The sequence below is a fragment of the Vicugna pacos genome, chromosome 5, assembly GCF_048564905.1.
Source record: "Vicugna pacos chromosome 5, VicPac4, whole genome shotgun sequence".
In the NCBI taxonomy this organism is placed as follows: Eukaryota; Metazoa; Chordata; class Mammalia; order Artiodactyla; family Camelidae; genus Vicugna; species Vicugna pacos.
Window position 1 is genome coordinate 27,419,339 of NC_132991.1, and position 20,605 is coordinate 27,439,943.

Here is a 20,605-nt window from a genome sequence, read left to right on the forward strand (position 1 = left end):
CCCAGAACTTGATTTTGTTATGAAACAGAGAGGCTGGCTTCATGCCCTCAGTAGGTTTCATAGGAAATCACCTTATTTTCATGCAAGTAGTTAGTAAAGATGTTAAACAGCATAAATACAGAATTCTGCATCCATCATACTACTAGAATGTTTAGGGTGAGGCTCATCTAGTTAGAAATACTATTTGGCAGCTTATGAGCTGCCATCACTTCCACAGGATAAAAAATTTTTTTTACTGCCTTCCCAAAATTCAGGTCATGTATGGAATTCCACTGATTTAATAGCCTGGTGGCCATACCATGAAGGGAGACAGGTTGGTTTGGCTATACTTTACCTTAGTTTACCCATCCTAGACGTTACTAATCACATCTTTTCTACTTGCTCACAAACCAGCTGTTTAACTCATCTGTGCCTTCATTTATTCAAATTCAAGGCTGTGTTTATGAATCTTCAGTGTCTGGTACAGCCATCTACATATGGGACATGGCTCTTGTCTTCCAAAAATTTATAATCTATTGAAGAATATTCTGATAATATACATATGTGTGTATGTGGGGTATTTATATTACTCATATAATGAAGATGGAGTTTTATAAAAACAGAATGGTATGTAACACCTAGTAAACTTATGTCCAAAAGAGCAGACACCTGCCCAGTGGTGAGATTACAGACAGTAGGATTTGGGCTGGGCCTTGCAGAATAAGGGGTGATTAGTTTTGGAAAGGATGGAAGGCATTCAAAGACAGGAATAAAGCCTCCAGGAATAAGTGTCTAGATTCCAGACCCTGGCCTGCCTAGACCCTTCCACCTGCCACTGTGACCTCTAGACTCCCAGACCTGTGGCTTGCACTTGGTCATGCTAACTGCTGACTTTTTCACCCTTTGCTGAACCACTTGACTTACAGGCTTCTAAACTAAGTCTGTTTTCTTTTTTCTTTGTTTTGGTGAGGCATGCAGGATAGTCAGGTGCCTGCAGGTGGTTGACAGGACGTGTCTGGTAGCTACCTAGTTCCTAGCATGACAGCTACACCATAGACACTATGGAAAGCATTGGTGTTATGACCTTAAAAGATGTCACATGCAATCATATAGGATGCGTATCTGGCAGACTTTAAAATTAGGGTAACACTGATGCTTTAAAGCAATAACTACTGCAGAGAGACCTCCCCCACCCACACACACCCAGTATCCTCATGCCTTAGACATCCAACCAATCACCTTTACTTTGAAATGTCTCCTCTGCTTTCATCCTGAGTTGAATTGTTTGGGAAGATTTGAAGTGGATCAATTCAACTGTGTTTGCATTTTCTAGAGCATGAAAAATGGTGTTTCAGTTATTACATGTGGAGAGCTAAGGAACCAGTTGTACAGCTCAGTTTTTTAGATTGCAGGTGGAATTGGCAGCATTGGTAGTTAGAGAAACGGTCCCACGCATGTGAGCTGAATAAATTCGATTCACACTGCATGGAGAGATTAAACCTGAAACACCGCCACAGCAGTTTTCTTCAAATGTATTTCCGACCATTCCTCATTTGGTAAAGAAGAGCTTCTATTTCTCCATGTTGGACCTCTCTTTCCATCAAACATGCAGCCAACTGGCTAAGATAGTAACTCGCAAAGCTGGCTGGGATTCTGTTTTTAGTGTCCTGGCAGGAAAGAGATGCTTGTTCTAATTGGGTGCCTTAGCTGTTCTTCCATCTGGCCATTTCCTCCTGTCTCCTGTTCCCCTTCACCTTGTTTCTTTGGGAGCCAGTAGTGTTGCTTTTTATGTAAAAAATGGTTGTAAATGACCAAGAGCCATGAAACAGCTCATACCTTGCCTTTTGGCTTAAAGGGCGTACATTTTGAGAGTCAACAGCAGGATGCTTTGCCATGAGGTCTGCAGAGGGTTAGGAGAGATGGCTCAATGCCCTGGGAACAAATCTCACACCTGCCAGGCACGTCTTACCCCCCTGCAACGCGCTCCTTCAGCAGGTGGTACCCAGAGCCTGCCTACAGGACTCAGTGGTTCTGCTAAATCTGCCACCGGGACAACCAGAAAGCTCCCACAGTGTCAGCTTTTTACACTACCTGGCCCTGTTCCTTTGCCATAATCGAAAGTGAAAAAACCTCAAAGGGAACTATCGTTTATTGAGCACTTACTGTACACCAGGCCTTGTGAAACATATTTGATAGTGAATTCACTGAATCCTCACTGTTTCTTATCATTTACTTCTCATCGCAGTCCTGAAATTGAAATTTGACTGTCCTGATTTATGGATGCGGAAACCGGGACTCTACGAAGTTAATCGGCTTGCTCAAGTCCATCAGCTCCTAACATTGATGATCAGAGCCTGAGTTCAGGATCTAAACAAGGTTTCCTTAAATCCAGGACCCTAAATTAAATCCAGGACCCTAAACCTTGAGAATAACTGTTCCACTAGGGGCTGGAGATTTAAATACTCCCCCACAGCTTTTTTATACACAAGGCAACATATAGACAATGACTTATTTTTCTTGAATTGCCGCCCAATGTCAGAGCTTTATTGAAATTGTAAGATACTATGATGACAGCATCTTGTCACTGCTGTGATCTAGAGGTCAGGACAGAACTAGCTCAATTTCTGTCACTTTACTGTCTCCTACCCCTCCCAAACGAGACTGTGTAGAGCTAGCTGTATGTCCTGCCCTTTTTGCCTGTGACAAACAACAGAAGTGACTGGAACTACGCAGAAGCCATGCCCTGTTCCCAGAGCAGAGCCTGTCAAAATGCAAGAGCTCTGCCATTCTCAGCAACTGCAGGCACTGGCAGCTGACTCGCCTTGCTTTTGAGACTTTGTTTTCCTTTAAACTTGAGATGTGCCTTTAATGCTTTCCTCCTAGTACTGATGCATTGTAGACCTGATCTTCTAAGCTGAACTACTGTTTTATGAGGTCCTGCAAGTCTCTTGATGGTATTCATTCTTCTCTCTCAATGAATGGTATGTCCCTGCACTTACTCTAGCCAGTAGGTTTTGTCAATAAATCCATCAAAGGCCAGGCCAGTAGCAAAAAGCATGCTTTACACCTTCCCCGACGAGGTGAAAGGCAGCTTTTGAGAGCTTGGTAGGATAGAAATCACTTATCTTGCTCTAGAATAAAAGTGTACATCTGTCAGTTTTCATTCCTGCCTGCCTATTACAGTGGCAGTGAGATTACGTATTGTTTCTTCATTAGCCAGTCTGTAAACACCCAAGTTTGGAGGTGAGGAAGCGAAGTTCCAGCTGTCCTCTGTGATTTCAGAATCACTGGCTAGTGGCTGGCAGGAGAGAGAAGTGCATGCCAGGAGGCCTGCTTTCCTTCCCACAACGATGCTTGTGTGCCATCCTTCGGGGATAATCGAAAGGGGAGTGTGTGCATCGGTCACCAGACGGGGGATGAGAGAGCCTCACTTTTTCCTGACATAATTATGGTTCTTCAATGGGGACGAGAAAGCTCTGCAATTATGCAGATGACTTTCAAAGGCAACAGGAGATATTTCACCACTCAAACCAAGTCCACCCATCTCAGTAACTCAGCTGCTGGCTGACAGTGCCAATAACTATCGTAAAATCTGCAGCTTTCCTGTTGGTGAATTGCTCATGAAGCACAGATTTCTGGGTAACTTATTTTAAGGAGATTTTATATTTCTGATGGGGGTGATTAGAAAACAGACTCTATTGCTCAGATCGACACATATGCCTCAGACAAAATTCCCCCCACCAGATTTCTAACTGGGGTATATTTCTGTTTGCAGTGTTGGTGATACTGGAAAGGTCAATTTACTTGCTGTCTTTTAAAATGGGCATTCTGAATATGGAGGAGATAATCAGTTCACAGAGAACTGTTGTTGATCGTAACTTACAGTCCCTTTTGGAAATGTCTCTTGCCACTAATGTCATTGTAAGCAAAGTGACAGCCCCCTCAGAATCCTTCATCTTGAAATGGTCAAGTCCAGTCCCGCCAGGGGAAAGCTCAGCTTGCACTGTTGGTTTGTACATATATCATCTGTATTCACTCCAGTTTTCCTAAATTTACAATCATTGGTATAGGAGTTCTTTTAGTTAGATGTGATAATTCACAAAACTGGTAAGAAATCTTTCAATGTTTTTAAGTTAAAATGGAAACAGCTGTATCCTCAGTAGAAATTTTCTGTAAAATTCTGTCACTTTTGTTTTTCTTGACAATAAGGAGAAGAAATACCAATAAGGAAAAGAAATTGGAAAGTCTGTCCCTTTGTAACTGGCAGGAAGGTGGGTTCTGGTCTGCCTAACTATTTTTCTGGGTCAATTTAATCAGTGTTTGCTGTCAAAGAAGAAAAATGTCTAACTTTAGCAAAGACACTTTGTCTCGATAAACACGGTTAAGGTGATGGTAGGCTCTGTGTGAAAAAGTGAGGGGAATACTTTTTTTTTTATTGGAATTACAAAAAGACAGATTTACTGGGGGCTCTGCTGGGCTTTCCCCCCTAAACTTCCTGATGCAGCGGGCGATGCAGAAGCAGGTACAACGTTATGCCCTGTTATACAAGTGAAACGAGCAGATCTAATGATTCTCTGCTTCAGGGTCATAATTCTTTGGTAACAGTGAGAATTCCAAACCTGCAGCACACCTTTATCTTCCTCAAGGCACACATATTTCTTTTCATAAGGTGGGAATTTAAAAAAAAATTTTTTTGCCTTTAGTCTCCAAAAGAAAGACTACAATGAGGAAAAAAAGAAGTAAGCAAACGTTGAAATACAAATCGGAGAAAAGTATTAACCAGACTCTTTTCTTATTGGAAGCTCCCTAAGTTTTATTTGTTAACAGGAGGCTTAACTGAAACAAGTTCGAGTGGGCACCACTCCCACTGGTCTGAGGCCAGCCTGCCCGGGTGTGTGCAGGGGCTGTACCCCCACCTCAATTCCTGTGGCTTGGTCGATTTAGGGCTTAGGGACTGGCCCCACCACAGGTAGAGATAAGAGCCTGGAGGGAATCCTGGCCTGGGGCTTCAAAGGAAATTCGTGATTTTTGTTTTCTGAGTTCTTGGCTGCCCAGTCTCCCCCTCCCTCCACTGCCAGCTTTGCTGTGGTGAAACTGACAGAACTGTGTTAGGTGTGTTAACGTGGTGATTTCATATGCTTATGTTTGGAAATGACTAGGCGGTGTATTGTAGGTGCTTACTTTACTGTCCAATCTGCCACTCTTTATCTTTTGATCGGAGCATTTAGTCCATTGACATTTAAGGTAATTGTCAATAGATATATAATTGTTGCCAATTTAAACTTAATTTTCCAAATGATTTTATATTTCTACTTTGTTCCGTGCTTTTTCATTTTTCCTTTTGTGGTTTGATGGTTTTCTTATATATTGTGCTTGTGTTCTCTTCTTTTTGGTTTTTGTGAACTGGTTGTTATGTTATGATTTGTGCTTATCCTGGTTTTCAAGTGTGTTAACACATTATTATATATGTTTATTTTAAACTGGTAGTCATATAAACTCAAACATATTCTTAAAAAATCTACATTTTCTTACTCCCCTTTCCCATGCTTTATGATTTTGATGTCTTCCTTTACATCCTGGTTATTCCTTTGGCTGTTCTTTGTAGTTACAATCACTTTCACAATAATTTTTCATTGTCTTTTTTTTTTTTTTAAATCTATGTACTGGCTTATTTAAGTGACTTACTTTCCTATTGTGATTTTTTTTCCTTCCTATAGAGTCAAGCTTCTTTCCTATTTGGAGAAGACCTTTCAATATTTTTTAGGATATGTTTAGTATTGCTGAATGGTTTTAGTTTTTGCTTGTATAAGAAATTCTTTCTCCCCTTCTATTCTAAATGATAATCTTGCTGGGTGGAATATTGTAGGTTGCAGATTTTTCCCTTTCGGGACTTGGAATATATCTTGCCACTCCCTCCTGGTCTACAGCGTTTCTGTAGAGAAATCAGCTGATAGCTTCATAGGGGTTCCCTTGTAACTAACCCTGTTTTTCCCTTGCTGTCTTTAGAGCCCTCTCTTTGTCTCTCCTTTTTGCCACTTTAATTATAATGTATCTTAGTGTGGGTCTGTCTGGGTTCATTTTGTTTGGGACCCTCTGTGCTTCCCTGTACCTGGATATTTGTTTTCTTCTTTAATTTGGGGAAGCTTTTAGCCATAATTTCTTCAGATACATTTTTGACCCCCTTTTCTCTTTCTTCTCCTCTGGGATCCCTATTATGTGTAGACTGACACACTTTATATTATCTCATAGGTCACATATATTGCTTTGATTTAAAAAATTTGTCCCTGTCTGCCGCTTGGGTGATTTCCATTAGTCTATCTTCTAGATCACTTATTCATTCTTCTGCATTACTTAGTTTGCTATTTGTTGCCTTTAGCTCAGTTTTTATCTCAGCAAGTGAGTTTTCTAATTTTGTTTGGCTCCTCTTTATAGCTTCTAGCTCCTTGTTATAGTGACCTGCATTTCTATCAATAGCCTTCTAAATTCCTTCAGTATTTTGATTACCTCCTTTTTGAACTCATGGTTTAGTGGACTGGAGAGATCTGTTTCATTGTTTGTTAAAATTCTCTTGTTCCTTTTATTTGGGAGTGGTTCCCCTGCTCCTTTATTTTATTTATGTTTCTCTGACTGAATTGGGAGAAACAGTTACCTGCTCTGGTCTTAAAGGGCTGTCTTTATGTGGGCGTGTCCTTCCGTAGCCAGCATGAGTCTAGTATTTTGGGTGAGGGGGCTGTTTTAGTATGGATGCCTGCCATGTCGTTCCTCCATGTGTGCTGGCTGTTTTCCCCTCAATTGGGGGGTGTGACTCGTATTGTGACCAGAGCCTGCACTGGATGTTGAGTGGGGCCCCTCTTTGCTCTGTGGTTGTCACAGCCCTGTCAAAGGACAGGGTTCTGCTCCCTAATTGTTGGAATATTTGTCCCCAGATCTGGTTCTAAACTGTGGTGTGATGTAGGTGGGGCTGGAGTGCTCCCACTGGGAGAGGAGTCACAGAGCATTCCTCACAGGAGCTGCCCACCAGGAACCGTGCTCTGTGGGGTCGCCTGTTACCTGTTGTGCTCATTCACAAGGTACACTGTTGTTGGCACTGCCCTCGTCCCAGCCTCAGCTGTGGGAACACCAGCATTTAGCCCAGATGTCCCTCAGGCACTGTGCTCAAAAAGCCTTGGATGCAGACCCACCAAAGTCTGGCAGCTGGCCCGCTGTAACCGCACGCCTGGACCCACCCTGGGAGCTACGGAATCAGCCCAGACCCCAGCCCCGCTTCTGTGTGCACATGCCCATAACGCCAGTAGCTGCTAACGCTGGACCCGCCCCAGCTGTGGGAGGGCCAGTGATTTGCTAGCATGTCCAGCAGGCACTGTTGACGGCCTAAATCTGCTGAAGTAGCACAGCCGCCAGCTGTGGCCCAGATTTCAGCCCCGCCTCTGCATGTAGGCAGGTGATTGCTCCCAGAGCTCACAGCAGTGGGACTGTGCCTGTTGTGAGGCCAAAATGAGGCTGTTGTGGCAGGGCCACACTCCTCCTTTTGGGGGGATGTTAACAATGGGGCTTCTGTGGCGGACCTGGGCCACACCTCCAGTTCCTTTGGGCTGTCTCCTCACAGTCAACCCCAGTCATCCCCTCGGGTCTGTCTGCTGAAGCCTGAGTTTAAGCACCCAGCCTCCGTGTGCACGAGCAGACATGTGTCTTGGGTTGAGGGGTGCAGCGAGGTGGCCAGGACCATCTGCTGGTCTCTCGTCTGCCATCTTAATCTCCACCCCCACCATTCATCTGTTGGTGGACACTTAGATTATTTTCATATTTTGGCCACTGTGAATAATGCTTCAGTGAACATGGGGGTGCATGTATCCTTTAGAGACACTGATTTCATTTCCTTTGAATATGTACCCAGAAGTAGGATTGCTGGATCATATGGGAGTTCTGTCGTTACTTTTTGAGGGACCTCCTTACTGTTTTCCACAGCAGCTGCACCAGTTTACTATCCCACCAGTAGTGGACGGGGATTCTTTCTCTTCACATCCTCGCCAACAGTTCTTACTTGTCTTTTTGATGACAGCCATTCTGACAGGTGTGAAGTGATAGCTCATGGTGGTTTTGATGTGCATTTCTCTGATGATTAGTGATACTGAGCACCTTTTCATGTACCTGTTGGCCATTTGTGTGTCTTTGGAAAAATGTCTATTCAGGGCCTTTGCCCATTTTTAAATTGGATGATTTGGTTTTTTGCTATTGAGCTGTATGGGTTCCTTGTATATTTTGGATATTAATCCCTTATCAGAGAGTGATTTGCAAATATTTTCTCCCGTTTGGTAGGTTGCCTTGTCATTTTGTGGATGGTTTACTTTGCTGTACAAAAGCCTTTTCAGTTCGCAGTTAAATGTAGTTGTAGATGCCCCTCAAGTGGCCAGTCGCCCTGTGACCTTGAGGCCTGCCCTTCTCTGTCCTGCTTCCTCATCTGTCTGTGGCGAGGACTGGCCTAGATCAGGGGCTTTTCAGATGTGGAACACTTTACCAACCCAAGAGCTATAAAATTTTGTGAAATTATCCTAATAAAAGCAATATACAAAATCAGACCTGTTCTCATTGAAGTGTGGCTGAGGGATCCAGAGTACCTCCCACCCTACTCCAGTGCAGTTCATCTGCTGGAACTCCAGCAGGCCTATGGGGCACCTCCAGTTCAGCCTGATAACAAGCTGGCTGAGTGCAGGAAGTCAGACTAAGGCCTAAAAATGCAGGTAATTTTATCTTTGTCAGTCCTGAATCCTGGAGACGGCGCATCTTACAAGGTTTAAGTCAGCCAGCCTAGAATGACTTAATCCATCATAAATTTGCAAGCACCAGTCATCCTTCTCTTTTATATGCCCTGTTCCTTGTAACCAGAGTATTTTCAGTGATGTGCAAATGAATTGGGTGATGAATTCTGTCAGGCATACCCAGCTCAACATCTCAGCACCATGCCAGGCCCTCCACTACCCACTCCTGGATTCCGGAAACCCAGGCTCTTTGCCCCCCACTGCCCACTCCTCTAACCCTTCTACCACATGAACACCTTACCACCTTTCTTAACCTCTGTATTGATCATGTTTGTCTCCTAGAAAATAATCACATTGCTAGAAAGACTAAAACTCAACTCCTGACTCCAGCTGTCTGCAAGTTCCAAGATTATTTAATTTTCCTATCAATCTCAATACATATCTCAAGTCAGTAAGTCCTTCTCTCCCAACTCCCTGCATCCAAGCCCTTGGTCATGCTTCTTGCCCATCTCTGTGTCTTTCTTTCCCATGAAGACCCCATACCCTTTTTGATGCCTGCCAGTACCTTTACAGGTCACCCTTCACGTCCTTCAATGCTCCCTCTTCTTTCTCCCATGGTTACTTAGCAAGGAGGCAGCATGAGGTGGCAGCCAGATCACAGAACAGGGAGACACTGCTAGTTCTACTACCCTGGAATCTCACCATTTGCTTGCAAGGTGCCCTTGGCTGCCCTTGACCTCAGTTTCCTCACCTGTAAATTGGGACGAATAATAGAGTATCTCCCTTGCCCACCTCACCATGTGGTTGTAAGAATCAAAAGAAGTATTGAATGTGAATGTACTCCATCACTTACTGTATCTTGAAGCACTCATTTTAATTGTTAATCATACTCTGCCCTGTACTCACTGCAGTCACTTATGTGTGATGTCTAGTCTCACTAGTTCTTTAGGTGAAAGATTTTTCTTGTATGTAAATTATAAGTCCAGTACAGCTCTGCAGGGTCCTCACAGTGCTGACCACACAGGTAGGTGTTTCATAGGGATCTGTTTAATAGAATTTTGATCTCTGATATTTTCCTCTAAGAACCTACTAGTTTTTGGTGTGCAGGTGTTGTCACTTTACTTATCACAAGGATGCTTGAATTTCTGACATCTTCCCAAAGCAAGGTTGAAGTTCTAAGGATTTAAAATGGACGTGGGAGACCTTAGAAGCAGGGTAAATAAGTTGTTTGGGTGAGATGCTCTCTTGAAAATGAGCTCAAGGTAGAACGGAGTTCTTGGACCAGTAGTAATGAGTCTGACAGTCAGTCCTCAGTCACTACAGTGACTTTTAAAAACTCTGGATGCTCACAACGAGCAGGAGACAGTCCCAGTAAGTGAGGATGCCCCCAGACTATCAGAACGACACCAGAATTCACTGAGGTGGCTGCTTCAGTCCAAAATAGAAAAAGAGCCCTTTGCTGGCTTCAGCCGCGTATGCATTTTAGCAGCACACATAACTTTGCGCCCAGCTTTTTCCTAGACAAATATGTTCCTGGAAAATAAGTGCTTGTGTTAACTTACGTCCATTGTAAGAGTCAGTGCTTTTCACGCTTCAGTAAGTGGATGGCAAATCCTTCTTCATTAAACGAAAACTGTCTGATCATAGGGAAATACACCATTTTAAAAGATATCTTGAATGCTTTCCGGAAAATAAGGTGAATGTGTTGTGATGGATTCTCCTAGGAGGGCAGGGGTATATGCTGGGTACCTCTAACTACACTGCAGGTTTAATTTGCAGTGAGTGAGCTGGTAATCGGTAAAACTTGATTTTTCGCCCCCTTTCAAGCTTGACATAATATAGTGTAACTTACGCCTCTGAAAGAACTGAACTTTGTTGGAAGGGTGAAATTTCTGAGCCGAGAATGCAGACATGGGAGCTATAAAGTTTGCTGAAACTCATCATGGTACCAGGCTACCCAATTCCTGGTTTAGGATATAGAAACAGCCTCAACATGATACGTATACCTGGTCAGTGTGACACGTCTAAGCGTGTGTCTACCCCCACTCATTGATTCTGGTGACATCTTCAGAAAGTCTCGTCAACATGCTTCTTTTTCTTAAGAAAAAAGTTTTCTTCAGGCATTTCCTCTATTTGGCCAAACCAAATGTGGATCGATTTGTTTTTTGCAAATTTGTTTACTTCTGGGAGCTTCCCTACATGATTTCAGCATAGATAATATGCTTCCCTACCCACTACAAGCTACGGGAATCACTAGCATTTTGAAAAGAAATGCAGAGTTAGTAACGCTCCACCATCCACTGTATCCATAGCAACTCTCACATGTTTGCCATTTGTGCATAGACTGCCTTCATCACTGTCTTCAAACTTCAGGGCATGGACCATGTCTTACTTAAATTTTTATTTCTGGTTCCTCATAGAATGCACAGTAGGTGTTCAGGAAATCTTATTAAATGGAAAATGAGGTGTAAATTGTGTGTGTATGTGTATGCATTTTCCATTTTAAAAGTTTATTAATATTTTCTCAGCTAAGAAAAACCTCAGGGATAAATTTGGATGGATGATGCCACACATGACACTTGTAATCCGGTGCTCAGCATAATCACCCACACAAAAGGGGCAGACCCACGGAACACATGGTGTGGCCGTGCAGAACGTTGCCAAGCGTTCTTAGATCTGTCCTGCTGGGCCCAGTGAATCCAGACCTGAAGGAATTCTAGTGACGGCTCTGTCCCAGCTCTGCTTCATGAACTACCATTGCCAAAAGGAATAGAAGATTAAGTAAAAGCCTAGGCAGGGCTGGCAGTGTTTTAACATACAACCACCTAACAGGCAGCACACTGTGAAGTTCCTGAGGTTCTGGAAGTTTCCTTGAAGGATTCCACAACCAAGTCAAGCTTGTTGGAACACTGATTATTGCTGCCTGTCTCCTTTGGTGACTCTAGGTCAGTCTGATGCTTTGCTGCTGCTCTTCAACCTCTCTCTCTTTCTCTTTCCCAGCAGACTTGCGGCCTTTAACTGATTGGACTTAATGGTGAGAAATCAGCTAATCGTTGCTGTGAAATATGTGCTGAGCTCCAGCCATGTCTTTTCACCAATTAAGAGTTGTACATGATAGGCACATCCCCTCTGCAAGTATTTTTTTTTCTTTTAAATCCATTGTTCCATCAAGTGCTCCTTAAAAGAAAATGTGACTTGACTTTCAGACCTCCTTTCTTCACCCCACAATATTCAGCAAACTTTTGGGCCCCTGCTCTGTGCCAGTCCCTTTGCTGGAGGTGAGAGGCTACTCCTGCCTTCAGGGAGCTTGAATGTGATGAGAGAGGGAGACAGACACCTGCCTTTGCACACGCCTTCTTCCCCTTGAAGAATCAAGTGTCATGGTCTGAGTGGTTGTGTGGGCTTCTGGCGCATTCAAGGATTAAAGGCAAAGTGCATCAGTGGACTGAATAAACAGATCATCACAGAGAATGATTAGGGTCTAAAGCCCCAAACTTGAACAATCTCACATTAACCTGGAAAAACAGCAGCAGTGATTACCATCTGCTGACACACCGCCCACGGACAGGGAGGGGGTGTTCAGGGCCGGGCCAGGCCTCCTGCGCCCGACCGGAAGTATCCCTGAGGAGAACAATTAGAGCGACTCCCTGAGCTGGGTCATAATTTGCTTAATCACGCTCACTTCCCCAAACTATGGTTTTGGCTTTAGGGGTTTTTAGGAGGGAAAAATGCAAGCTTTGGGGAAAGGGAAAGGGAAAGGAATCAATTTGAGAGAATTCAAATTGATCTTCCTCCCTAGTCGGTCTGGGGTAGGCAGAAAAGAGGGCAAATGACGTCAATGCCGAGGTGTGAATATAAGGAAGCTGATTTGGAAAATGGGTCCTTTGAGTTTTGTTTGGGCAAGAATCATATTGGAGCTCACAAAAGGAAGCAGCTGGTAAGTTCCGGAAACCTTTTTGTGTAAGCCGAGATTTTGAATAATGCACTCACCAGAGTGCGTATATTTAAATATTTATGTGCGAGTGGCTGTCATTTTTTAGCTTGCTCTGCCATTGTCCCATGAATCCATACAATTGTTTTTAAATGGTCATGTTTTAGATGCTAGAAAGGCATTGTGCAGGAGATGGGAGTCACAGCAAGTCAAAGAAAATGCAGAAGACACCGTTATAAACCGACTGTATCCATCACAGCCAGCCATGTGTAAGAAGTTCTGAAGGCGGTGTAGTGTAGGGATTAAGATGGAAGAGACTGGTCTTGGACCTGAATCTTAATCCTATCCATGGTTTACTAGCTTGGTAGCCTTGGGTGAGTTACTTACTCTCTCTTTAAATTTCAAATTCCTCATCTGTAAAGTGAGGATAATAACAGGACCCACCCCACAGGTGTGGCCTAATGATACTGACAGTCGGCATTAACCAACCCTACTTAGCATTTCTCCACATTTGCACATGTGCCGTCTTCAAAGCTATATTATTTGTATGTTCTGGATCTATTATCCACAGCTTAAATGACAAATAAGACATTTGAAAAATAGGAGGTCTCTTTAAGGCCATGAGAATTAAATAAATTGATGGTGTTTGGTGCCCGACACCCATAAGCCTCCGGTAACATTAGCTTAAAACAGGAAGTTGTTCTACAAGAGGGCCCTTGGAGGAAATAGTCGCAAAGCATTGGAAAGCCGGATCTCCAGGAGCAGCAACTTTGTCTTAGGGACTGAAGCTACAGCAGTGAATGAAATGATGCCTGGCACGTGCTAGGTGCTGCATAAATTCTGGTTGAATAATGAAAAATGGGTTTTGTGCATTTTGAGTGTATATATGAATTATTCTATTAAATTAATTAAAATGTGCATTTTAAATGAGAAAAGTATAAGGAAAAGAAATAACAGGTGAAAATTCTGAAAAGGTGTATATTTCAAACTTTTAGCCAGGAAAATGTTCATCCTCTCATTTCCCATCAGGGACGCAGTTTGATCTCCCTTTTCTTCCCTAAGGTCAGATGATCTGGGGGAGGCATTTTGTAACATTCTAGGTGGTCTCCTGGGTGCAGCATTTCCAGCTGCTGTCCTCTCTTGTGTGGTGTTAAGAAGAGACACCATAGGCGAGAGACAAGCACACATTTAAACTACTGATTATAATGAACACTTTTCTCTCATTCACTTCCACATCATGACCATTTAATATCCCCTTGTGATGGAAAAGAGAGACTTGGAGGTGCCAGATCCCCAAGTCCAACTACACCTCTGTCTCCCATTTGTAAACTGGCCCCCTCCAGGGGTCTCTTCTAGTCTCCCGTGAAGCTGTGGGCTGGTTAGTTCTGCCCTTGTCTGTGTGCAGTGCCTTTCTCTGCTCCTGGAGTTCCAAGCCTTTGCACAAAGGGTGGAGAAAGGCATTGGCATTCTCTGCCTAACCCTTGCCTGAAGTCATTTCTCAGACAAGATGTGATGAACAAATACTGCCTTTGGAGGAAGACGTACAAATTTGCCAAAGACAGGAATGTAGTTCTGGGACCTCCTAGCTACAGGATTATGTAAATCACTCAACACGAGTGAAGTCGTAGTTATGATAGTAAATAATTTCCATTTGTACCAGAGCTAATTAGTCTAAGGAAAATGGTGACAGGGGATATATTCTGTAACTTCTCAGGAGGCAGCCCTGGAAGTCTGGCTCCAGAGAGAGTTTTCGACTCTCTGTAAGATGTTACATGTGGGTAGCTAGTATTTATTGAGTCTGTGCTGTCTTCAGACATTATTCTAAGTGCTTCAGACATATTAACTCATTCACTTGAGGTCATTATTTTTTCTTATCTCCTTTTATGATGAGGAACAGGGAGGTTAAGTAGCTTGCCCAATGGTAGCACTGTTAACACTTGATTCTACAGGTAAGGCTACTGAAATGCTGAGAAATAGCCCACATATGGCCAAATATGACTCAGCTAAACAGCAGGAAATTCCCCCCTTACTCTATGAGAACAAAGAGGCATTGCGTCCGTTCCGTGGGAGTGGGTTTCAGCCTCCTCTTACCTATGAAGCCTCCGTGCCAGGCGCTGAGAGAGAGGCTTCCCGGGTCACCGCCTCTTAGTGACTTAAAAGTCTAAAATCTGGGACCTCAGAACCTCAAATGGGGTCCCAGGAGATGAGCCACTTCTCACGCTTCAAAGAACCTAACAGAAATTGCTCATTTAGGGGCAGCAAAACAATGTAGGCTAATGAGTGTGTGAAAACTTTTTTTTTTTGCATTTGTCAAAATTACATATATCATGTTAATGTAACAATGTAATTATTTTGTGTGGGTCAGACACTTTCCATGGCAATTGTACGTTTTTAATCCTAAAAATAGGTAATTAATTCTACAAACGGTTTAGGTAAATCCTCGGACTCTGGAGTCTGGAGTTAGGGGCAAGATAGAAATGGACCTTAGGGATGAAAACATTAGCACCCGCTGGCCTGTCGTCTACGAGAGGCATTGCTGACGGTCAGCGACCACAGTGGACTCAGATGGATAGAACGCTCCTGTTCTGCAGGAAGGCGGTGCTTCCTGGCTGTTTGTGTCTTCCTTACCTGCGTTCTTAACCTGCCGTTATTACAGACAACTGTAACAATGTTCTTACCAAGATCTCAGGGGCTTTACCAGGGGAATTTGCAGAATGTAATTAGGATGGCAAATGGTCTGGTACACCCCATCCCTACCACCAAATAACATGTTTCAAAGCCAAATAGAAATGCTGTTTTGTATCATCTGCTCTTTGGATTTTCCAAGCCCCTGCTTCGCTTAGAGAGAACTGTTGAGTCTCCCTGTCTAGGAGGCGCTTAACCATAAACTGTAGAGCCAGTTAAACTCTTGGGCTTAATTTAATTTTTGAATAAGTTATGCATTCATATGGATCAAAAATCAAAACAAGGAAATGAGGCGTACTCAGAAGTCTCCTTATAGGGTGTTATTTACCCCTGTCCCTCCACCTACAGGTCATCACTTCTGTTAGTTTCCTGTATATTGCTACTGAGTATATTTATTCCATTCCCTAACCAAAAAATGACATGATATTCATGTCTTTATATCTGTCTGTCTCTATTCATATATACACATATATCTTAGAACCTTTTTCATGGTAGCATGTAGGGAGCACCCTCATTTTTTAAACTGGCTGCATCACATCCCATTGACCGTATGTATGTGTATATATGTATATGCACACATACACACATATACTCTTGTGATGAACACTTGGGTTTTTCCCAATTGTTAGCTATTACGAACAGTGCTGCAATGACTATCATGGCAATCTATCATTGTGCATGTAAACAGGCTATCTGTAGAAAAAATTCCCAGAAGTGAAATTTGGGGTCAAAGGTAAATGCTTTTGGAATTTTAATAATGTTACCAAATTGCTCCTTGGGGTCACGTTCTCACCAGCAGTATATAAAAATGACCAATTTCTCATAGTCTCCTCGAAAGAGAGTATTAGAAAACATTTTTATCCATCAGACTAGTCAAAATCTGGAATTTATAAAGTACACTTTTAATTTGCATTTCTCCTATTTGAAAGGATGCTCAACTTTTCTCATGATGTTTAAAAGCCATTTTATTTATTTTTCTATGAAACAACTATTAATCTTTGCTAATTTTTCTCTTGGGTAGCTGGTAATTTTCTTAGTTGTTTTTAGTAGCTCTTTCCATATTAGTGAGATTATCCATTGTTTTATCTGTGATATGAGTTAAATATTTTCCCCATGTTATTTGTGTTTTGACTTTGCTTACGATTGTGTTTTTTTGGTCATACAGAAGTTATTGTTGTTTAATGTGACTGAATTTATCAAACTTTAATCTTATGCTTTCTGGATTTTTAATCATAGTTCAAGTGGCCTTTTCCCACTCCAAGGAAGTCACTCATATTTTCTTCTGGTATTTTTAAAATATCATTTTACTACAGAAAAATTTAAGGATACACAGATTAGAGAAAGTAATATCATAAACTTCAGCTACCCATTGTCCAGCTTCAACAATTAGGCATATTTTGCCAGTCTTATCTTTGCCAATCATCTGTTTTGAGAATAAAGCAAACCTCAGACATCATATTATTTTCATTTAAAGGACATTAGTATGTGTATTAATAACATGTAAGGACTTTTTAGAACATAACCTCAGTATCATTATTACACCAATAATTCACTAAGATTATCCAGTGCTGTTCTGTGTTCATTTTCTTTTCTGTAGCTTTTGTCGCTTTGTTGTTTTGTGTGTACAGGACGAGGTATGAGCCAAACCTTTTATTTTTCCTGGTCAGCTGGTTCTTCTAACTCACCTTCTTAAAGTGTATCCTTATCTTACTGGTTTGAGATGTTAACCTTTACCATGTAACACATTGCCATGTGGTTTGAGGCTGTTTCTAGACTTTCTGTTCTGCTGCATTTGTCTGTTGACTCATACGCTACTATACTGTATTACTTGCTGTAGCATTAGAGAATGTTGCAATGTCTGTCAGGACTAGTCATTCCCCAAATGAGATAGGAAGCTATCTACTCCAACTCGTGCTATATAAAAATGGCAGAAAATTATAGTTGACAGTCCAGCCTCCTCAGATCAGGGGTAGGCCTGGTGATTCAGAAATCGACAAAGACTGAGGGTTGAATGTGTGAGTGAATGTGGTCCCTAAGGAAGGTAGTAGTAATGACACTGCAGGAAGGTAAACAGTAATAACATGCAGGCCTGGAAGCTGGGGCAGATCCTCCTCTGGAGGTGGGAGGAGGAAGAGGAATTAGCAAAGGGAAAGGACATGGGTTTGGTGGTTGAAGCTTGCTCCTCCCTTGGAAATAGCCAACCTTGGTTCTCTTTGGCAAAGTCAGACGGGCCGACGGTAGAGAAGGTTGAAGCGTTTGCTGGGTGCCTGCTCTGGGAAACTGACCAGAGCTGTGAAATGAGCTGCAGAGCCGCAAAGGCCCGGGGAGACGTGCTGGGAGGCCGTGCCATCACTCTGCTCTGGGCAGTTCACAGGCCTGTGAACAGGCGATAGCCCTGACCTCCAAGGATGCCTGAGCGCTGGCTCATGCCTCGGGAGGTGCGAGAGTGCCCTCACCGTGCCTTTCCCAGGAAACGCATGGAGCCCTCAGCCTTCTTTCCAGGAGACAGTATGAACTCCACCTAACAAGATACCTTTACTAGAAAAGATCTGAGAGAGAGATGACTTCTAATAGGTGTTATTGTGGGAAGGACATCTGAAGTGCTTAACTGGGGCAAATCATAATACTTTTTTTTCCCTTCTGAAATGCACGTGTCTGCTAGACTCTGTGTGCACCTTCACAAAAGCCCAGAGAATGCTAAGGTGGTCAGAGCAGGGGGAGAAGGCTGGATGCGGAGTGGGTGGAGAGACTGACCAGGGATTACTGCGGAATGACTTCATTCCCAGCAGACACCACCCTTAATAACCTTTGGCACCGCCTGTAACCTCCTCACCCCCAGTTTCCTCCTTTTAACCTGCAGGTGAGCACACGGCACTTCCCTCACAGGGCTGTGGGGAAGATTAATGAGTTTCAGATGGGAAAGTTCCTTGCTGATGAGTCATGTGGTGGAGCAAGTGTGCTCACTTGAGGCCACGCAGCCACGAGCTGTCTGCTGCCCAAACCCAGACAGCAAGGGTAAATGGAAACCAGTCATCATCAGTCAGGGGAATGGACTTTGCCACCTAAATGAGTGGGTGAAGCCAGCCTTACTTGGGCATGTTCAACACTTTGTTACCGGGGGTCTATCCTGTGCTGACAGTAACAGGCGGCCGTGGTGGGGGCTGGAGGGGCCTTCATGAGAAGTGAGAGCCCTGAGGTGCAGGCGCTGTGCTGGCTGCTGGGGAGGGCTATTAGCCACAGTGGAGGACGACAGCCCACAACTGTGATTCTGGGGACTGTCAGTTCCGTGAGCTGGGCATCAGCTCCAGTCAGCTCCATGTTCTGGCAAACTCTAAATAATAAGTAAGGTCATCTGTGCTCCCACAGTCCCCTCACTCGCCAGATGCCACCTGACCAAGTCCCCAGGTCAGCCTTCTCTCAGGGGTTTCCAGTGAAAAGAATTTTGATGTTCATCAACCAGAAGGGAAGAGGAAAGACACCTCTCTTTTGGCCTCTTTGACGTCTACTGTTGCATGCCACAGTTTTAAAAAGTACATTCAAGGTGTGCTTTATTTTAAGCACAAGGTAAAAGGGGCTATTTCAGGCATTATCATAGAACACTTTCTCTGCCAGTGGGAGTTTTATGGTCTGGAAATTGGTACAGAATATGGATGAGATCTCAATGTACATTTTGAGCTGAACTTTTTTTTATTTTCCCTTTCAGGTGTCCTTGAGTGACGGTAGCAGGAGTGGAAGAGGAGGAGAAAAGAAAATTGATTAAGAAAGGTGAGGACAAGTGAATCTGGAAGGTGAAGTAAAGGGTTCCTCTGGGCAAATGAAGCTACTAAGACCATTATCCCAATTAGGAAGGTTTGGGACTGTAGAAGGTGAGAGGTAACCAGAGAATAACTACTGGGCAGTTCAGGAAAGACGATCTCTAATTTAAGTGAGAATTCCATTGTCACATGAAAATATTGTGTTGTTTCTTGAAATACAGGATTTTAAGGGAGGAGAATAGGGGAAGGCACCATTGCATTAATACGGGATTCTGGTTTTCAGTGAATGTATTTTTTTTAAATGTTTATACAATTTTCAAAGGGCACTTTGCATTTGCAGTTATGACAAAATACTGGCCGTATTCCCCATGCTGTACAGTACATCCTTGAGCCTAGCATTTCCCACTTCCCTGCCTGTGTTGCTCCCCACGCCCCCACCGGTAAGCACTAGCTCGCTCTCTGTGTCTGTGAGTCTGCTGCTTTTTTGTTACAGTCACTAGCTTGTTGTATTTTTAAATTTCACATATAGGTAATTACTGATCTGTGTGTTGTTGCCATTTTGTTCATTGTTTTGGGGTTGTTTTTGCCAGTCTTTGTCTTCCTTCTTTTCTTCTCATGATTTGATGATTATCTTTAATGTTACATTTGGATGCCTTTTTCTTTTGTGTGTGTGTGGATCTATTACAGATTTTTGGTTTGTGGTTACTATGAGGTTTTTGTATAGCAGTCTGTATATATATAGATATAGACACATACACACACATACATACATACGTGATGGCTTTCAGTTGCTGATCTCTTGATTTCAAATGCATTTTTAAAACCCTGCATTTGCACTCTCCTCCCCTCACGCTTGCTATTTTTGGTGACTCATTTTACATCTCACTGGTTTGTGTCCCCCTTAACTTCTTCCTGTGGAAACAGATGAGGTTACTACTTTTGTCTTTCCCTCTCCCTACGAGCTTCGTGTGGGGATGATCTGCCTTTACTGTATGCTTGCCTGGACCGGTGAGCTTTTTCATGTCGTAAGTGGCCTTTTCTTTGTCATCGGGAGAAGTTCCTTTAGCACTTGTTGTAAAGCTGGCTCGGTGGCGCTGATCCTGTTTGGCTTTTGCTTGCCTGCACAGCTTCCGATTGCTCCATCAGGTCTGAACGAGCGCCTGGCTGGGGAGAGTATTCCTGGTTGTAGGCTGTAGGGTTTTCTTTTTCATCACTTTGTATTGTGCCACCCCCTTTAGTCCTGCAGAGTTTCTGCTGAAAAGTCAGCCGATAGTCTTATGGGAGTTCCCTTGTATGTTCTGGGCTGCTTTTCCCTTGCTACTTTTAATATTCTCTTTTTACCTTTAACTTCTGCCATTTTGATTGCAAAGTGTCTTGGTGTGTTCCTCTTTGGGTTGATCCTGTGTGGGTCTCTCCGCACTGCCTGCACTTGGATGTCTGTTGTGTCTTCTGGGTTAAGGAGGTTTTCAGCTGTTTTCTCTTCAAATATGTCCTCAGGC

At 43.1% G+C, this 20,605-nt stretch overlaps 1 protein-coding gene across 7 annotated transcripts in view; it reads left to right on the plus strand.

The window, feature by feature from the left end:
• Positions 1 to 20,605, plus strand: part of LYPD6B (LY6/PLAUR domain containing 6B) — a 184,458-nt gene that overhangs the window by 143,429 nt on the left and 20,424 nt on the right. For 4 of the 7 annotated variants that reach the window (XM_072960941.1, XM_072960942.1, XM_072960943.1 and 1 more), the window contains one exon: positions 19,055 to 19,116. The gene's annotated coding sequence lies outside the window, so the exon portion shown is untranslated. Of the gene's footprint in view, positions 1 to 19,054; positions 19,117 to 19,446; positions 19,547 to 20,605 lie in introns of all 7 variants that reach the window. The other 3 variants (XM_072960945.1, XM_072960946.1, XM_072960947.1) reach the window with 1 other exon arrangement.